We start from the raw sequence: 18,115 nt of genomic DNA, 5'->3' as shown, positions 1-18,115 counted from the left end.
CAGTCATTAACAGCTAAAATAAAATCTCTCTAAGTATTGATTTAGTTGTATCTCACAAGTTTTATTGTTTTTGTTTTCATTCTTCTCAAACTATTTTCTGCTTGCCTTCTGATTTCTTCTTTAACCCACTAGGAGTGTGTTAATTTCCACATTTTCTGTATTTCTGAAATTTCCCTCTATTCTTGATTTCTAATATCATTCCACTGTGGTCAGGGAACATATTCTGTATTATTCTGGCCCTTTTAATTTCATTGAAACTTATTCTGTGACCTATTACACAGTCTATTTTAAAGAATTTCCTACAGGCATTTAAGAACAACGTATATTCTGCTACCACTGGGTCAAGTGTTCTTTAGGTGTCTGTTAATTCCAGTTGGCTTATAAAGTTGCTCAAGCCTGTTATTTCCTTGCTGATCTTCAGCAAGAAAATAAGATCTTCTGTTTCAACCCATTTTTGAAAATGAGGTATTGAGGCCAGGCACAGTGGCTCACACCTGTAATCCTAGCACTTGGGGAGGCTGAAACAGGCAGATTACCCGAGTTCAGGAGTTTGAGACAAGCCTGGCCAACACAGTGAAAGCCTGTCTCTACTGAAAAAAAAATACAAAAAAATAGCCAGGCATGGTGGCATGCACCTGTAGTCTCAGCTACTTGGGAGGCTGACGCAGGAGAATCGCTTGAACTCAGGAGGCGGAGGTTGCAGTGGGCCAAGATGGCACCACTGCACTCCAGCCTGAGCAACAGAGCGAGACTCCGTCTCAAAAAAAAAAAAAAAAAGGAAGGAAGGAAGGAAGGAAGGGAATGTGTATTGAAATCTCCAAATATTATTGTTGAATTTTCTATTTCTTCTTTCAATTCTGTTTCTGCTTCACATATTTAGGCGATCTATTGTTAAATACATGTATGTTCATATTTGACTTCCTGAGAAATTGATCCCTTTAACAGGTAATGACCTTGTCTTCTGTAATTATTTTCGACTTACAATCTGTTTCACTCCATATCGGTATAGCCATTCCAGCTCTCCTTTTATTACTATGTTCAGGTTATATCTTATTCTATTCTTTTACTTTCACAGTATTTGTGTCTTCATATATAAAGTGAGTGTGGTGAATGGCATATAGTTGAGTCATGTTTATTTCATGTTTATTAATTCTGCCGATCTATGCCTTTTGACTAGAGTGTTTAGTCCATTTACATTTAATGTAAAAACTAAAAATGGCAGGATTTTACAACTCCCATTTTGCTATTTGTTGTGTTATGTCTGATGTCTTTTTGTTCCTCCACTACTGCCCTCTTTTGTGTTAAATAGATATTTTTCAGTATATCATTTTCATTCCGTTTCTTTTACTATACATTTTTTAGTTATTTTCTTAGTGGTTTGTATTATTTTATATTTACCTATATAATTACCTTTACTGCTACTCTTTATTTCTTCCTGTGGATTTGCGTTACTGACTTGTGTCCTTTAGTTACAAACTGAAAGATTACCTTTAATATTTCTTGTAAGGGCAGTCTGCTAGTGCAAATTCTCTGTTTTTGTTTTTCTGAGACATCTTAATCTTTTGTTCTTTTTTGAATAATAGTTTTGCTGGATATAGAATTCTTGATTGACAGTTTTTTGTCTTTCAGCATTTTCAATACATCATTCCACTGTCTTCTAGCCTCCAGGTTTCTAATGAGAAGTCAGCTGTTAATCTTATTGAAGATCCTCTGTACATGATTACTCACTTCTCTCCTGCTGCCTGAGTTTTTGTCCATTATTTCCTCAAGTAATCTTTCTGTCCCCTTTTTCTCATTCTTTTCCTTTTGAGATTTCAATTATACATATGTTGGTATTCATAATGGTATCCCATAAATCTGACATTCTGTTCATTTCTCTTCATTCTTTTGACTTTCTGTTCCTCATAGTATATAATTTCAATTGATTTATTTTCAAGTTTGCTGATTTTTTCTTCTGCTAGTTCAAATCTGTTGATGAGCCTCTCTAGTAAATTTTTTTCATTTCAATCATTGTACTTTTCAATTCCATAATTTCTATTTTGTTCCTTTTTTTAACAATTTCCCCCTCTTTATTGATATTCTCTATTTGAAGAGACATCATTTTTCTACTTTAATTCTTCAGACAAGGTTTCCTTTAGCTCTTTGAACACATTTATAATAGCTAATTTAAAATGTTTGTCTACTACGTCCAGTGTCTGGACTTTCCCAGGGATACTTTTGTTTTTCCTGTTATGGCCCATATGCTACTGCTTGTGTGTGTGGAAATTTTATGTTGAAAACCAGATTTAAAAAAATATGGCAACCTAGAAATAAGATTCCACCCTGCATAAAGGTTTGTTGTTACACTTGTTGCTATTATTGTTTCTATTGCTATTTCCCAGACTAATTATGTAAAGTCTACTTTGTTTATCATGTGCAGTTGCTGAAGTCTAGCTTCAGAGGTCAGCTAATGATGGGACAGAGATTTCTGTCTTGAACCAATCTACATTACAGCCTTTGCTGAGGGATTATGCGTGTTGGGGGGTGGGGTACATGCTTTTAACACTACAGCAGGTAGTTTACAACTCTTAGTCTTATCTTCCTACATTACTTATGCAAAGCCTCACTGTTAGTCTGAGATGACATATTAAGGCCTTATTAAGTATTTCCTTGACATATAGACATGGGCCTTCTAGATTCCAAAGACTACGTCAAAGGTTTTTAAAGCCCCCATAGATAGCTCCTTTTCCAATTTTTCCTTTTAAGTTTTTTGGTTAACCTCTTGTTAACCCCAACTAGTGTCACTGCCTCAGGCAGCTGAGAGGTTAAACAATTACTGCTGATTGTTTTCCAAAAATGCCACAGGGCTCTGCAAAACAAGCTTTGAGAATGGAGGTTTTTAAGAAGCTTCTAGAGCAATCATATAGTGACAATTTTCTGAGACTGGGGATCTTAGAGGGCTCTAAACCTGTTTTGTCCCTTTCAGTGGCTTCTAGGCTATTAGTTGTTTTTTTTTTTTTTTTTTAGGCAGAGTCCTACTCTGTCATTCAGGCTAGAGTTCAGTGGCATGATCTCAGCTCACTGCAACCTCCATCTCCCAGGTTCAAGCGATTCTCCTGCCTCAGCCTCCCAAGTAGCTGGGATTACATGCACACACCACCATGCCTGGCTAATTTTTTTTTTGTACTTTTAGCAGAGACGGCATTTCACCTTGTTGGCCAGGCTGGTCTCGAACTCCTGACCTCAGGTGATCCACCTGTCTCGGCCTCCCAGAATGCTAGGATTACAGGTGTGAGCCACTGTGCCTGACTTAGGCTATTAGTTTGGAAGGCTACAATAGAGCTGTGGAGGAAGGAATGGGAATAAGGTAAGTTTAAAAATGACAAAGTTCACTGTTCTTACTGAGATTCAGTCCTTTTTCTTGAATAAATATTCCTCAGATTGTTATAAACCCATCGTTAATTTCCACCATTCTAAAATGGTTTATTTTGCTATTTTTGCCAGTGCTTTCATTGTTGTTATGCAGGAGAGACTTTTCAGAATGTCTTTACTCCAATAATTCAGATGTGTTCCAATATAAATAATACATTAATGCAATATTTTTAAGAAATCAAAATTAATGTAAAAAATCCATGATGAATTAAATATTAAAACTTTATAGATAGGATCAGTAACAGTGCTGTTCCAAACCAAACTGGAGCATGACACAAAAGGAAAACTCAGTAATACTGATCCTGTCTTCCTTTAAAATTTTGATATTTTGTTCATTATGGATTTTTTGCATTAGTCTTGATTTTCTAAACTGCATAAAATTTTTATTTGTATTACTAAGTGTCTGGGTGTCTCTTAAATTTTGTTCTTGAGGCAAGTGCTCAACTAGCCTCTCTCTAGTGCTGACCCTGGAGTGTTGCAGGAAGTCAGGGACCCCAAACGGAGGGACCAGCTGAAGCTATGGCAGAAGAACATAATCTGTGAAGATTTCATGGACATTTATTAGCTCCCCAAATAAATAATTTTATAATTTCTTACACCTGTCTTTACTGTAATCTCTGAACATAAATTGTGAAGATTTCATGGACATTTATCACTTCCTCAATCAATACTCTTGTGATTTCCTATGCCTGTCTTTACTTTAATCTCTTAATCCTGTCATCTTCATAAGCTGAGGATGAATGTCGCCTCAGGACCCTGTGATGATTGTGTTAACTGCACAAATTGTTTAAACAATATGAAATCTGGGCATCTTGAAAAAAGAACAAGATAACAGTAATGTTCAGGGAACAAGGGAGATAACCTTAAAGTCTGGCTGCCTGTGGACTAGGCGGAACAGAGCCATTATTTCTCTTCTTTCAAGAGCAAATAGAAGAAATATCGCTGAATTCTTTTTCTCAGCAAGAAACATCCCTGAGTAAGATAATGCGTTCCCAAGGGGAGGTCTCTGAAATGGCCGCTTTGGGAACGTCTGTCTTTTATGGTTGTAGATAAGGGATGAAATAAGCCCCAGTCTCCCATACCACTCCCAGGCTTATTAGGACGAGGAAATTCCCGTCTAATAAATTTTGGTCAGACTAGTTGTCTGCTCTCAAACCCTGTCTCCTGATAAGATGTTATCAATGACAATGCGTGCCCAAAACTTCATTAGCAATTTTAATTTCACCCCGGTCCTGTGATCTCACCCTGCCTCCATTTGCCTTGTGATATTTTATTACCTTGTGAAGCATGTGATCTCTGTGACCCACACACTATTCGTACACTCCCTCCCCTTTTAAAAATCACTAATAAAAACTTGCTGGTTTTGCGGCTTGGCAGGCATCACAGACCCTGCCAACATGTGATGTCTACCCCGGACACCCAGCTTTAAAATTTCTCTCTTTTGTACTCCTTCCCTTTATTTCTCAGACCGGCTGACACTTAGGGAAAATAGAAAAGGACCCATGTGAAATACTGGGGGCTGAATTTCCCCCAATACTGGAGAAATGTGGTTGCAGGTCACATTCCTGCTTTTATTGTTATTCTCTAAAGTGAGATATTAATGCTAACTCACATTTATATTTTATTCCAATATCCTGGGCCATTATCAAAATTAAAATCCTAAAATTTCGCAGAAAATTTTCAGTATAAAGTTTGGGGGTAGAGGATAATGTATTTATATTAAAATAACTTCAAAATCTGCTAGTAGTGTCAAATTAGCTCACTCAATATAAAACTACTACTACCTGCCAGTTAAACTAATACAATGTGGATTAAAAAAAAAAAAAAGAATACTTGCTAGAATCTTCAGAAAACTAAACGTAATGTTTGGCATGTTCACTGTACAAACTTCCAATTATATCATGTAACACTAATAGAAAATGCATCGGGCTTAGAAACATCAATTTCAACCAAAATTATTCTGCTACATGATTTCAATTCTCAAATTAACTTCCCCTGAAATAAACTGATAGTAATATAAGAATTAAAAGCAAAAAATGTGTTTGGCTTAATATGTGGCAACATTTCCAACCTGAGAACACAATTATTTGTGTGTAGAAAAACACTGCCTGTCTTGACAAGCAATTTTCAATGAGTAATGTCAAACAGCTTAGTACAAAGATAATTAATTCTGCATGATTTGAGATTACTTCTCCCATATTTACAGAGATAGTGTTCATATTAAATTTTTAGACTAGTACTTTGCAGTAGCAATCTGATGAAGTGTGGAAAATAAATTTCCTTATTAAGTGTTCATTATTTGTTTCTGCTGTTTTATTATCATTTATTGTAATCCAAGGCTGTATACTCCTTGCTTTCTCTATTGTACTTTTGGGGAAAAGCACTTAAAATCACTGTATCAATATCAGCCTGGTTCTGGACAAATGTATTTGCCTTATTACAGTCTTCATAGATGCTAATGCACTATGTTGGCTTTTCATTTCTGCAAGGTGAGTCGAACTTTCTAAAGTCAGTATCAGGCAGTTATCAGTACTGGTTTGGCCCTAATCACTTACACTGCTGGCTTATCTATAATGATTGTGTGTAAACACTGTTTTGTTTTTCTATGGGAACTGAACATACTGGTACAACGGGTCTATAGTAAACAGAGTAAAAAGACTAATAAGGAGAGGACCTCAGAGATCATACAGCCTATCCTCTCTGGGACAAGGGAAGTACATTTGGCTGAAATACAATAATCTTGTTTTTAAAATCTCTCAACAGATAAACAGTCTCTTCTATCTAGTCTAACTGATAATAAAAAATAGAAATAAAGAGACCAAAGTAATCGTTTTTTATCTATTCATTCATCTAACCATTTAAATTAAATTAAAATCATTTATTTTAAATTTATTGATTTATTTACTTATTTAGCAGATGATATGACCATCTATCTAGAAAATCCAAGGAAAATAACCACAATCAAGGTTATAGTAAGAGTTTGAAAAGTGCTTGGTTACACTACATTTTAGAATAGCTTTCTATATATCAATTATTGGTTATATGTAATACAAGCAACATATAGAATATATACAACCAATTAGAAGAGGGCCCATTTACAAAAGCTAAAGAAGAGTATCAAATACCCAGGAATGACCTTAAGTCCCCCATTTTCCAAATACAATAAGGCACATGAGAGAAGCTTGCAAAGTAAGAGACCACATGAAGTCATGACAGGCACAGAGAAGAGTCAGGAACACCAGACTCATAAATGCCACCTCCCCAATGCCAGCTGCATATGCTCACTCAAGCTGCTGTGATGCTCCCTACTCACCAGCAAACAATCCAAGGAACCTCTATATGAGAGATTTCTGTTTTGGTTGTTGAGAGTTTAAAATGGTTACAAGCTAAAAGCTTAAAAAATGAAACAGCTATCCCATTCTGGTTCCATACCCCGGTCCCCATGAGTACAGGAAGGCTGTAACTAAAAACCAGCAGACAGGCCCTGGCTGCTGTTCCCCAATGGCTTCTTCACCTTCTCCACTGAGCAATTCATGACAGCCTGTTGCCAGGTCCACGTGTGTATGTGCATGTGTACGTGTGTGTGTGTGTCGTGTTCTGGTTGGCAGATGTAGGGCAGCCATCTGGGCATGCAGGAGCCTCAGTCAACGACTGAAGAATTTCCCCTCCTCAAACCCTGACCAACCCCAGTTCCCTTTAAGCTGGGGATTCTCTCTAGCTCAGTTCAACTCAGAAAGTTGTTCTAGGTTCCCGATATTAAGACATTCCTCGAGCAAGAGCAGTGGGGTTCCCACTGTCCACATCTTTTATACATCATAGTTCCATTTGTTCCCAGGGTGACTGCAGGGATTCCAGGCTGGAGTGAGCTTGCCCCCAGCCTCTTTCCTATGACAAACCAGTGGGAGCCATCATTGAAAACATACACTCTCCTTCCTTACTCCTATTCAGGTATGGTCTAGGCTGGATTCCGATGCCCTGAAAGGTCCTCAGTTCCAAGCCACCATACCACTAAGGCCCCAAGAACACCACCAGTGTTCGTGGGCAGCCTCAGGTGGCTGGAGTGGGGGATGGGGCTGCTGTTGTGAGGAAAAGCTGGCCATGAGCATGAGATTCCCTGACTGCTCCCTGCAGCTGCCTCCCTGTGCTCCCCACAAATGCCAGCTGCACTCTGGTCAGGTGGCTCACTCTTCCATCTCCTTTAGGGCTCTGCTCAACATCTCCTTTTAGTAAGGCATTCCCTGACCACACTACTTGAAATAGCCATTCCCCATCTCCCACTCCTGCTCCCCCATCTCTGATTTATTTTCTCCATAGCACTACCCATACCTGATATATTAAGTACTTAACCTCATCTGATTCATTCCATTACACTGTAAGTTCCTCAAGGATGCAGTTTCTGTCTGTTTTGTTTGCTGCTCTACACCTAATACGTAAAAGTGCCTGGCCTATGGAGACACTCAAACTTTTTTGTTGGATGCTGTTAAAAAAAAAAAAAAAAAAAAAAAGCTGGACACTGCTTAAAGGCAGTAAAGACAAATTTTACCCAGTACAACTGCAGTTACAGAGACTTCAGTGTAGAACTGAGCTCAACTCCGATTCAGGTAGAGGTGACTGGGTGCTTTAAAGGGAGAATGAGGAAGTAGGGAGGAGAAATGAGAATGTGTGTGGGCTCAAGCAGGGTCAAGGACATAGAACATTACAGCAATCAGGCAAGGGGGCTTGCCAATGAGACTAGGCCATCTGTGACTGCTAAATGGCACTTGTCAAACTTAGGCTCCTACCCATCTACAGAGACTAGAGGACAGAGCCCTATCCTCCCTGATGATCACACTTCAAAGGAATGGCTCACAGATACTGAGGAAGACACTCCAGGTGGTAGGAGATACACATACATCTCAAAGGCACAGAGAAAGAATTACAACTGTAAGTTTTTAATAAACGATCTAACAAAATGAAAGTCAGGGGCCTATTATCATTTGTGTGGGCTAGAACAAAAGATAAATTCTTTGGGGCAGCCTTGAGCTTTTCTAGGTAGGAATGCAAGTGAGGCTGGGTGATCCCAGGAACATGGCCTTAGGCTGCCAGATGCCATGTTATATGGTTTGGCTGTGTCCCCACCCAAATGTCATCATGAATTATAATTCCCATAATCCCCATGTGTCATGAGAGGCACTAGGTGGGAGATAATTTAATCATGGGGGAATTACCCTCATGCTGTTCTCATGATAGTAAGTTCTCATGAGATCAGCTGGTTTTATACGGTGTTTTTCCCCCTTTTGCTCATTTTTCTCTCCTGCTGCCATGTAAAGAAGGACGTGTTTGCTTCCCCTTCCACCATGATTCTACGTTTCCTGAGGCCTCCCCAACCATGCTGAACTATGAGTCAATTAAGCCTCTTTCCTTTATAAATTACCCAGTGTCGGGTATGTCTTTATCAGCAGGGTGACAACAGGCTAATACGCCATGCTACAGTGTTTTCAAATCCCTTGGAGGGTGGGAGCACAGACAAAATTGTTTGTGTTGAAAGCTGAAGTTCTTACAGGCCAAGGTTGAGGCCCAGTTGAGTAGAGGGCTCAGGGGAGCCTGACTAAAGTTTGGTCCAAAAGAGAGTCTCTGTGGATGGGTGGGTGGATGGTAGACAGATGACTGATGGACGGATAATTGATAGACGAGGTATGCGGATTGGTGGGAAGGGTCAAGATGATAAGATCTGAAGGCATCCAAATTCACATACGAAGTAGAAATCATTTCAGAGAAAAGGGGAAACTCCCTGACTCTTTTCAACAACTCGTTTCAAACATGTGTGTGGTGGATATTATAAGCCTCCCACTTGCTCATAAAAACTGCTAATGAGAACAAGCTGATATTCATCTAGTCCTTCCAAACCTGCATTTGTTTCCTGTAGGATATTTTCCAGGAATGAGTTTGCTCACTGTTGAAAATTCATATTACAGACCAATCCTAATGAGCTTACAGAAGGATCTCCTATCGAGCTGATGCTATCTGTTCCTATTAACATTTTATTAATGAAGCATCTTTCAACAGGTTTTTTTCCTTCCTTTCCCCTTGGCATCCTGCCTCTGAGAGGAGGAAGAGCTTTAACCCACTTTCCTCCCTTCCCCACCCCGTTTCCACTCTTCTCCACCTCCAGCTCACACACTGATCCAAAACAGTCCCATGTGTTTGCGATCACGAGGCAAAGAGCTGGTTCTCCAGGTAAGTGCCTGATTTCAGTGGCTCTATACAGCCCTAGGTTATAGCAGTTTGCATTTTCTCGGCAAGTCAACTATGATATTGTACAGATTTTTTTTATCTTTTCAGATGACAAAAATTAAACTAAGAATAGGCAATTTTATAAGTTAATACTTGAACATAAGTTTGGAGACAGGGATAGATTCAGGGTCTGTGGAACCTTGGGTTTATGTAATGGGGGGATGGGAAGATAGAGTACTCTCCTTATTAAAAAAAAAAAAACTCCAAAAGTACAAATACAAACTCAGGGATGACCACATGAACACACTGCCAGTGCCCCTCCCAGAGGGCTCCAAAGAAGCCTCTGTGACGGAGGGACCTGAGGCTTAGGTTCATTAGCTCACCAGTCGATCTGCCTCTGCTGGAGATAGAAAGGACTAGAGAGGTTTCTGTCACAGCATCCAAATCTCTAGAAAATCGCTAAGCATAACAGTCTTCTATTACATCAGTCCCCCAGACGCTATTCTTACCTCTCTTTCACAAACCACCATCCCTGCTGTTCTCTCTAATTTGGCAACAGCAATTCATTATAAAAGTGCGTATGCCGGAGTGGGTTTCGGCATCCTCCTGGATTTTGGCTTTAACAGTCTAGTTCCGTGTCAATTATGTAATAGCCAAAACAGGGAGTTTAATGGAGTACCAAAAGCACAGTCACAGTTCTTACGTAAGCCTTCATAAACCATCCATAAGATCTGCTCCTGGATTTGGATATTTGGGATTACATAAGGTAGACAGAAAACATTGACGCAGAGGCCAGGTTTCTTTCTGACCTTAAAAACAATAAAAGCTTTTTGCACTTAATTTACTAGTTTATAGTAAAAGTTTTTAATTTGATACAGAAAATAATCTTTCCTATGACTTACTTTACCGTGTAAACATTAAGGAATATCCTGCCACTACTACTCAACTTTCATTAGTACTTCTGCAAATGAAATATATCACTTAAGATTCCCATAAGTATTCTACATGGAATTATGGGTCCCTGATAAACATCAACTACTCTTTGCAGGAAAATCAAGAGAGAGCATTTAGACAAAACACAAAAGTCTACATGCTGTAATTCTCTGATGTGTCCCCTTTCCCATACCATTTTTTTCTTCCCATGTTTCTAACAACATATTTTTGACTTACCTTAAACCGATGTAGCAACACCACAGGCTACAAAGTGACAATACAATGCTCCACAATGGGTCTCAAGCCTGGCTACACGTTAGAATTACCAGGAGAGCTTTTTAACATTATAGGTATCAAGGTATCACCCCAGACCAATTAGAACAGAATACTGGGTGGAGGGGGGAAAAGGGCTGTTCCCAGCCATCAGTATATCTGATGTTTTCTACTTTTGTATTTTTACCTGAAAAAAACAGCCATAAATGTGAGTACTGGTTTTGGGGCCTGGGGAAAGGGAAGGGAAAGAGAGACACATCTTTAATAACTGGCAACTCACAATTACTGTTTCTATCAGAGATAAAAATAAAATCATTCAATAGTTTGAAAACTAGAAAGTATATATGTAGGATCTTTTCATCAATAAGTAGTCAAAGAATTCTCACCAATTCAGAATAGACTTTACAAAACCAGTTTTTTAATGCTTTACAATTTTACCTAATGACTTTTTTTAAATACAGGGTCCTATATTATCTTAAAAGGGTACCTCAAGCTCAGACCACTGCTTATCTCCAAGTAAACTTAAAGCATGACACTCTCTTCTTAGGTGCTCTGGTAATCACACATAACTTTACCAATGAGCAAATATTTTTTTAAGCATTTATATAACAGAGAGTACAGGCGCCTTTGGTATCCTGCCAAGAGTACTTCTTTCCGTGTTTGTATTTAAAATAGAATGGTAGTAACATCACTTGTGTGCCTGTAATTCCTTCTGTGCACAGGCTCAGAATGAAAAAAAAAAAAAAAATGGATGTAACGAGCCGCTCCACTGCTTTACCATTATAAAGCTTGAAGGAAATAACACACTCATACTAAATTAAGACGAAGACTCAGACCAAATTATCCAAAGCTGGGGGTGGGTAGGGGAGAACTCGCCTTAACTAACCTACCAACGCCTCTAAAGCAGTGGGTGTTGAACCTGGCAGCACGCGAAGGTGCCAAAAGAGCTGCGGTCCCTCAGCCAGAGCAGGTGATGTGGGCAGGAAGCATCAGCGCTCTAGAGACGAGAAGCCGAACCAGCCCGGCGCTGCCCCGAGCCCGGCTGCGCGCTCCCCAACTCCGCTCACCTGTCTCCGGCGGGTCCAGAGGGCGGGCAGCAGAGCCAGCCGACCCCGCCGGACCACGCAGCAGAGGATTCGCTCACCTGGGTCAAAAAGAGTCAAGAAAGATGTAATGTCCAAGAGGCCACCACTGCCCTGACGGAGACGCTCATCCCGGGCCAGGTTCCGCCACGCTGCTTCCTCCTCCTCTCCAGCTCGAGTTTTCTATTTACCGACAGGTCTGTACTCCGCTAAGCGGTCAAGGGTTTCCGCAGAAGACGGGAAATAAACTTGCCCTGACAGCCGGCGGCCGCGGCGGCGCAGGTGGAGCGCGAGGGGCGCCCCCGCACCTGGAGCCGCCGGCGCTCCCTATCACCTCTGCCCGCCCACGCCCGCGCCGCGGCTGCGCCCCGCTCCGCGCCCCCGCACTCACCTCGGCGCCGGCACCGCCCAGGCCGCCGCCCCCGCTCGAGCGCCGGGGCGCAGCCGGGGACTGGAGCCGCCCGCACGCACGACGCCCAGGCGCTCCGGGCTCCGCCGCGGCCGCGGCTGCTCCTCCAGCCGCCTCGCCCGGACAAAGAGAAGCCGCAGGGCCGACGGCCGCCCAGCCCAACCTTCACAGCGCGCCACGCAGCCGGCGCGCCTCGCCCGCGAGGTGCCGTCCGCGGTGACAGCGGCCGGGCGGCGAGCGGGCCCGAGCGGTAGGCGGCGCGGGGCAGCTGATGCGCGCACCCCCTCCCGGCCGCCCGGAGACGCACTCGCCGAGACTCAGGCGCCTCCTCCCGGCCCGCGCTCCGCGCCCCGCGTCGCAGCCCCGCAGCCGGGGGCCGCAGCGCCCTCTGCCGACCGCCCCTGCGCCAGCTCCTGCGCGCGCGCCTGCCCGCCCCAGCTCCAGCTCCAGCTCCAGCCCCAGCCCCAGCCCCAACCCCAGCCCCAGCCCCAGCCCCAGCCGCAGCCCCAGCCTCCGCAGGCGGCGGGCGCGGCTGCCCCGCTGGTCACCGTGGTGCCCGAGCGTCGGGAGACTCCGGGAGAAAGGAGTAAGAATGAGTTGGCCGCTCCAGGGCAGGCCTCCGGGAATGGGTTCCGCTGTTTTCCGCTCAGAACAGAAGAGGGAGCCGCTTCGAATTAGGCGCAGCTGTAGGCATTGGGGTTCAGCATCGGGAAGAACTTTGGAGGACGCTAGGGTGCCTGATTCACAGGAGCCCAAAGCCAGTCTCTGAAAAGATTTGCGCAAAAGGCAGGCGTTTCTTTCTAGAAGCAAGCTTATTTCTGTGTTTAATGGGCACCAAATGTGCCTCCCCACTGTCCGAGGGGTTCCAGCGAGCCTTGACTGCTCTTACGGTAAATAGATTAATTAATGATTTCTCAAAGACCTTTTTCCAGTCCTACCTGAAATGCTCAGACTCCCCTACGCGGTGCACCTGGAGGTTTGAAAAGGCAGGCGAAACCAAAGGACTTCTGCAGACTGATTCAAACAGCAACGGAATAAAGATTTACCATTATAAAGATGAAACGATGTTGCTGGTCTTTGCACTATTTAGGTTGGCATTTTTTGTTTTTAGGGGATGTCTTTCCAAACCACTGTGTTAAGCAATACTTTATGCCAGTTAATTTTTTTTTTTAACCAACTGGACTACTTGGTGAAGGGAAATAATGAAATGGCACTTTTTTTTTCAGACCACTGTCTTTAAAAATTATTCCAGAAGCTCTCCCTTCTCCCCTGGAAGAATCTAGGGCAAATTTCATAGCTTTTCCTGTCACTTTCAGGTGTTCATAAACAGATTTGCTGATATTAAAAAGTCCGGTCCAATCCAAATCAAAATTTTAATCGCAATCCATTCAAGCGTTCCCCACTCGCCTCCCACCACCCACCAGACCCCAACCTGACCCAAGCTCAGAAACCTGCAAGGAGTAGGAAAACGACCTTCGCTTCCTGCTTCTGTGTCCTCCCCAGCTAGCTCTGTGAAGACTGGTTCCACCGCCGGGCACGGAGGCTCATGCCTGTAATCTCAGCACTTTGGGAGGCTGAGGCGGGTGGATTACTTGAGGTCAGGAGTTCGAGACCAGCCTGGCCAACATGGTGAAATCCCGATTCTGCTAAAAATACAAAAATTAGCTGGACATGGTGGCATGCGCCTGTAATCCCAGCTACTTGGGAGCCTGAGCAGGAGAATCACTGGAACCCAGGAGGCAGAGGTTGCAGTGAGCCAAGATCACACCACTGCACCCCAGCCTGGGCAACAGAGTGAGACTCTGTCTCAAAAAAAAAAATTTTTTTGTTTTCTTAGTTCATTAAGCCTCAAGTTTGTCTCCTTTTTGTCTTTTTAAAGAACCAGCTTTTGACTTTGTTGACCCTACTGTATTTTCTTTACAAGTTTACTAATTTCTGTTCTGATTATTATTTTTTCCTTTATTCTATGTTCTTTGGGCTTATTCTATTCTTTTTCTCACTTCCAAGTTGAAAACTTAGCTCATGATTTTTCAATATTTTTTTGCACATATATATTTGCCATCTTTTTTTGCACATATATATTTCCCACACATTTTTAGCTATAGTACTTTCAATATCATTAAATTATAAAGTTCTTAATTTCCACTGTGATTTCTTCTTTGACCCATGAATTATTTTAGAAGTATGTTAATTTCTAAATGCATGAGGCTTTTTTAGATATCTTTTTGCTGTTTTTAATTTAATTTAGTTGTGGCCAGAAAACATGATCTGTTTGATACAGATTCTTTGAAATAGATATACACTCGCTCTGTGGCCTACTCAAAAATACTCCACGTTCTTGAGAAGAATGTGTATCTTCTAATTTAGGTGTAGGGCTCTACATTGGACTTTTTAGATTGAGCTTTTTAATTTTTTTCATCCAAGTAGTCTATCTTTTCTAAGAGTTTGTCTTCGTGAGCTATCAATTACTGAGAGTATTTCAATCCCCCACTGTGATGCTGAATTTGTTAATTTCTCTTTGCAATCCTGTGAGCTGCTGCTTTGTATATATATTGAAGCTATGTTACTAGAGGCAAATAAGTTTTGAAATGGTATATATTCTTGGTAAAATATATTTTATAATTATGAAGTGACTCTTTCCTTAAAACTGTTTACCTTAAAATATATTTTCTTCTCCTATAAGCATTTCTACAGAAGCTTCCTTTTGGTAAATAAGAAGCATATATCTTTTTCCATCATTTTACCTTTCTGTGCTTTCTTAGGTATGTTCCTTGTATGCTTGCAATATCTGGTTATTTTTATTCAGTCTGACGACATTTATCTTTTAACTTGTAAATCTGCCCCATTTAAAATATTTCAACTACTTCTATAATAGAACCTATTTCTGCCATACAATTTTGTGCTTTCTATTGGTCCTGCTTTTCAATGCATCTTTTCTTCTTTTCTACCTTCCATGGATTGACTAAGGGAAACTTTCCATTGTTTTTTATTTTCTGTTGTAAAAATTATACACTCTATTTTTTTTCTCCCAGTAGTTATATTTAAACTTGTAACATGTAGTAACTGGAAATTCTAATTTTTTTTTATTTTTTGAGACGGAGTTTCAACTCTTGTTGCCAAGGGCTGGAGTGCAATGGTGCGACCTCGGCTCACCACAACCTCCACCTCACGGGTTCAAGCAATTCTCCTGCCTCAGCCTCCTGAGTAGCTGGGATTACAGGCATGCACCACCACACCTGGCTAATTTTGTATTTTTAGTAGACAGGGTTTCTCCATGTTGGTCAGGCTGGTCTGAAACTCCTGACCTCGGGTGATCCACCTGCCTCGGTCTCCCAAAGTGCTGGGATTACAGGCATGAGCCACTGAGCCCAGCCAAATTCTAATTTTTTTATGTCTTGTGTCTCCCAAAAAAAAAAAAAAAACTTTTGAGCACTTATACACCAATGATTCTCCACCTGTTCTACATTATATCAGGAAATATTTTAGTGGGGTTCTTTAACCTTGAGAATTAGGCACTGTTACTATTTTATAGTGAGTGTTTTCTCATCATTCCTTCTTAAATCGTAGATCTTCCTTCTGGGATCAGTTTCCCTCTTTTTGGAAGTGCATCATCAAAAATTCCTTCGTGAATGTTTATTGGTTAGAAATACTCTCCAGTTTGTATTTCTAAAAATGTCTTTATCTCATTTTCATTTTTGCGTGATAGTTTTCCACGTTTACAATTCTAGGTTAACAATTACTTTTCTTTCAGCTTTTAGAAAATGTTTTCCCATTGTCTTCAGACTTCAGGTGATGCTGCTAGGAAGTCAGCTACCAATCCAATTATGCCATTGGAAGTGATCTATCTCTTCTATGTTTGCTTATAAGATTTTCCCATTGTCTTGGTTATTTCAAAGTTTGCTTCTTTGTGTCTATGTGTGGATTTATTTTTCTTTCGTTTGCTCATGGTTTATTGTGCTTCCTACATCTAAGAATTCTTGTCTTTTATCAATTTTGGAAAACTCTCTAATATTATCTTCTACTATTGATTTTCCCCATTGTATGTTTTTGCAATTCCAATTAAATGCATGTTATACTTTCTTATTCTATTCCATGTCCCTTCATCAATTTTTCTTATTTTCTTTTTTTCTCTCTGTTCCCTTCTGTCTCCCACTGTCTTAGTCTCTCATTCTCTCACTCTTTTTCTCTCTACATTCTGGATAACTTCTTCACATCTTTATTCCATTTCACTAATTTTTTTTTTTCTTGAGACAGAATCTCCCTCTGTCACCCAGGCTGGAGTGCAGTGACTCCATCTCGGCTCACTGCAACCTCTGCCTCCCAGGTTCAACCAATCTTCCCACTTCAGCCTCCCAAGTAGGTGGGATTACAGGCCTGCACCAGCACACCCAGCTAATTTTTGGATTTTTAGTAGAGAAGGGATTTCACCATGTTGGTCAGGTTGGTCTCGAACTCCTGACCTCAAGTGATCTACCCACCTCAGCCTCCCAAAGTCCTTGGATTACAGGTGTGAGCCACTGCGCCCAGCCCATTTCACTAATTTTTAAATCTGTAATGCCTAATCATCAGTTTACCCCATTTTGAACTTTTCTTGACATTTGTTTTAGTTCTTTTTTGTTTCTTATAGTTTCTTTTTTCATTTCAGTCAGTTCTTTTTCAAATATGCCTGTCCATTTTATAATCTTTTTCTCATATTTTGAAACTGGTGTTTAATTTTAGCAAAACTGTTGGGACTTTTTTTTAATTTTTACATTTGATTAGTCTAATACCTGAAGTCCTCAAGGGTCTAATAATATTATTTGCTTTTTGTTTTTTGTTTGTTTGTTTTTCTTTTTCTTTTTGTTTTTTTTTGAGACGGAGTCTCGCTCTGTCACCCAGGCTCGAGTGCAGTGGTGCTATCTCGGCTCACTGCAAGCTCCACCTCCCAGATTCACTCCATTCTCCTGCCTCAGCCTCCTGAGTAGCTGGGACTACAGGCTCCCGCCACCACACCTGGATAATTTTTTTGTATTTCATTTAGTAGAGATGGGGCTTCACCATGTTAGCCAGGATGGTCTCGATCTCCTGCCCTCGTGATCTGCCCGCCTCAGCCTCCCAAAGTGCTGGGATTACAGGTGTGAGCCACTGCACCTGGCCTGCCTTTGTTTTAATCAGCTCAGGCTGACATAATAAAATATCATAAACTCAATGGCTTATAAACAACAGAAATATATTTCTCACAGCTCTGGAAGCTATAAACCTGAGATCAGGGTGCCAGCATGGTCAGGTTCTGGTGAGGGTTCTCTTCAGCTTTGCAGGTGGCTAAAGCCTTTTCTTATATCCTCAAATGGTGAAAAGATAGTGATCTAGTTCTCATGTCTCTTCCTATAAGGGCACAAATCCCATTTATGAAAGGTACACTTTCATGACCTTATTACCTTCCAAAGGCCTCATTTCCAAATGCTGTCACATTGGATGTTATATGTCAACATACAAATTTTGGAAGAGCACATTCAATGTACATGTTAGTCTGTTCTCACACTGCTATAAAGAAATACCAGAGACTGGGTAGTTTATGAGAAAAGGTTTAACTGGCTCGTGGTTCTGCAGGCTGTACAGGAAACGCAGTGGCTTCTGCTTCTGGGGAGGCCTCAGGAAGCTTCGAATCATGGTGGGAAGCAAAGGGGAGCAGGCATCTCACATGGTAGGAGCAGAAGCAAGAGAGGTATGGGGGGAGGTGCTACGTGCTTTTAAACAACTGGATCTTGTGAGAACTCACCCACTATCATGAGAACAACACCAAGAGGATGGTGCT

General features: G+C 41.3%; 1 protein-coding gene across 7 annotated transcripts in view; it reads right to left on the bottom strand.

Moving 5' to 3' along the window:
• MTUS2 (microtubule associated scaffold protein 2) overlaps positions 1-12,380 on the bottom strand; it is a 729,967-nt gene extending 717,587 nt beyond the window's left edge. For 4 of the 7 annotated variants that reach the window (XM_055244648.2, XM_055244646.2, XM_055244649.2 and 1 more), the window contains exon 1: positions 11,975-12,061. The gene's annotated coding sequence lies outside the window, so the exon portion shown is untranslated. Of the gene's footprint in view, positions 1-10,133; positions 10,435-11,974; positions 12,251-12,303 lie in introns of those variants that run through there. The other 3 variants (XM_055244645.2, XM_055244647.2, XM_063619207.1) reach the window with 3 other exon arrangements.
• Between the last annotated feature and the right edge of the window lie 5,735 nt (positions 12,381-18,115).

Source organism: Symphalangus syndactylus, chromosome 15, assembly GCF_028878055.3.
Source record: "Symphalangus syndactylus isolate Jambi chromosome 15, NHGRI_mSymSyn1-v2.1_pri, whole genome shotgun sequence".
Classification (NCBI taxonomy): domain Eukaryota; kingdom Metazoa; phylum Chordata; class Mammalia; order Primates; family Hylobatidae; genus Symphalangus; species Symphalangus syndactylus.
Note: the sequence above shows the minus strand (reverse complement) of the source record. Positions and strands in the feature narration are given on the sequence as shown.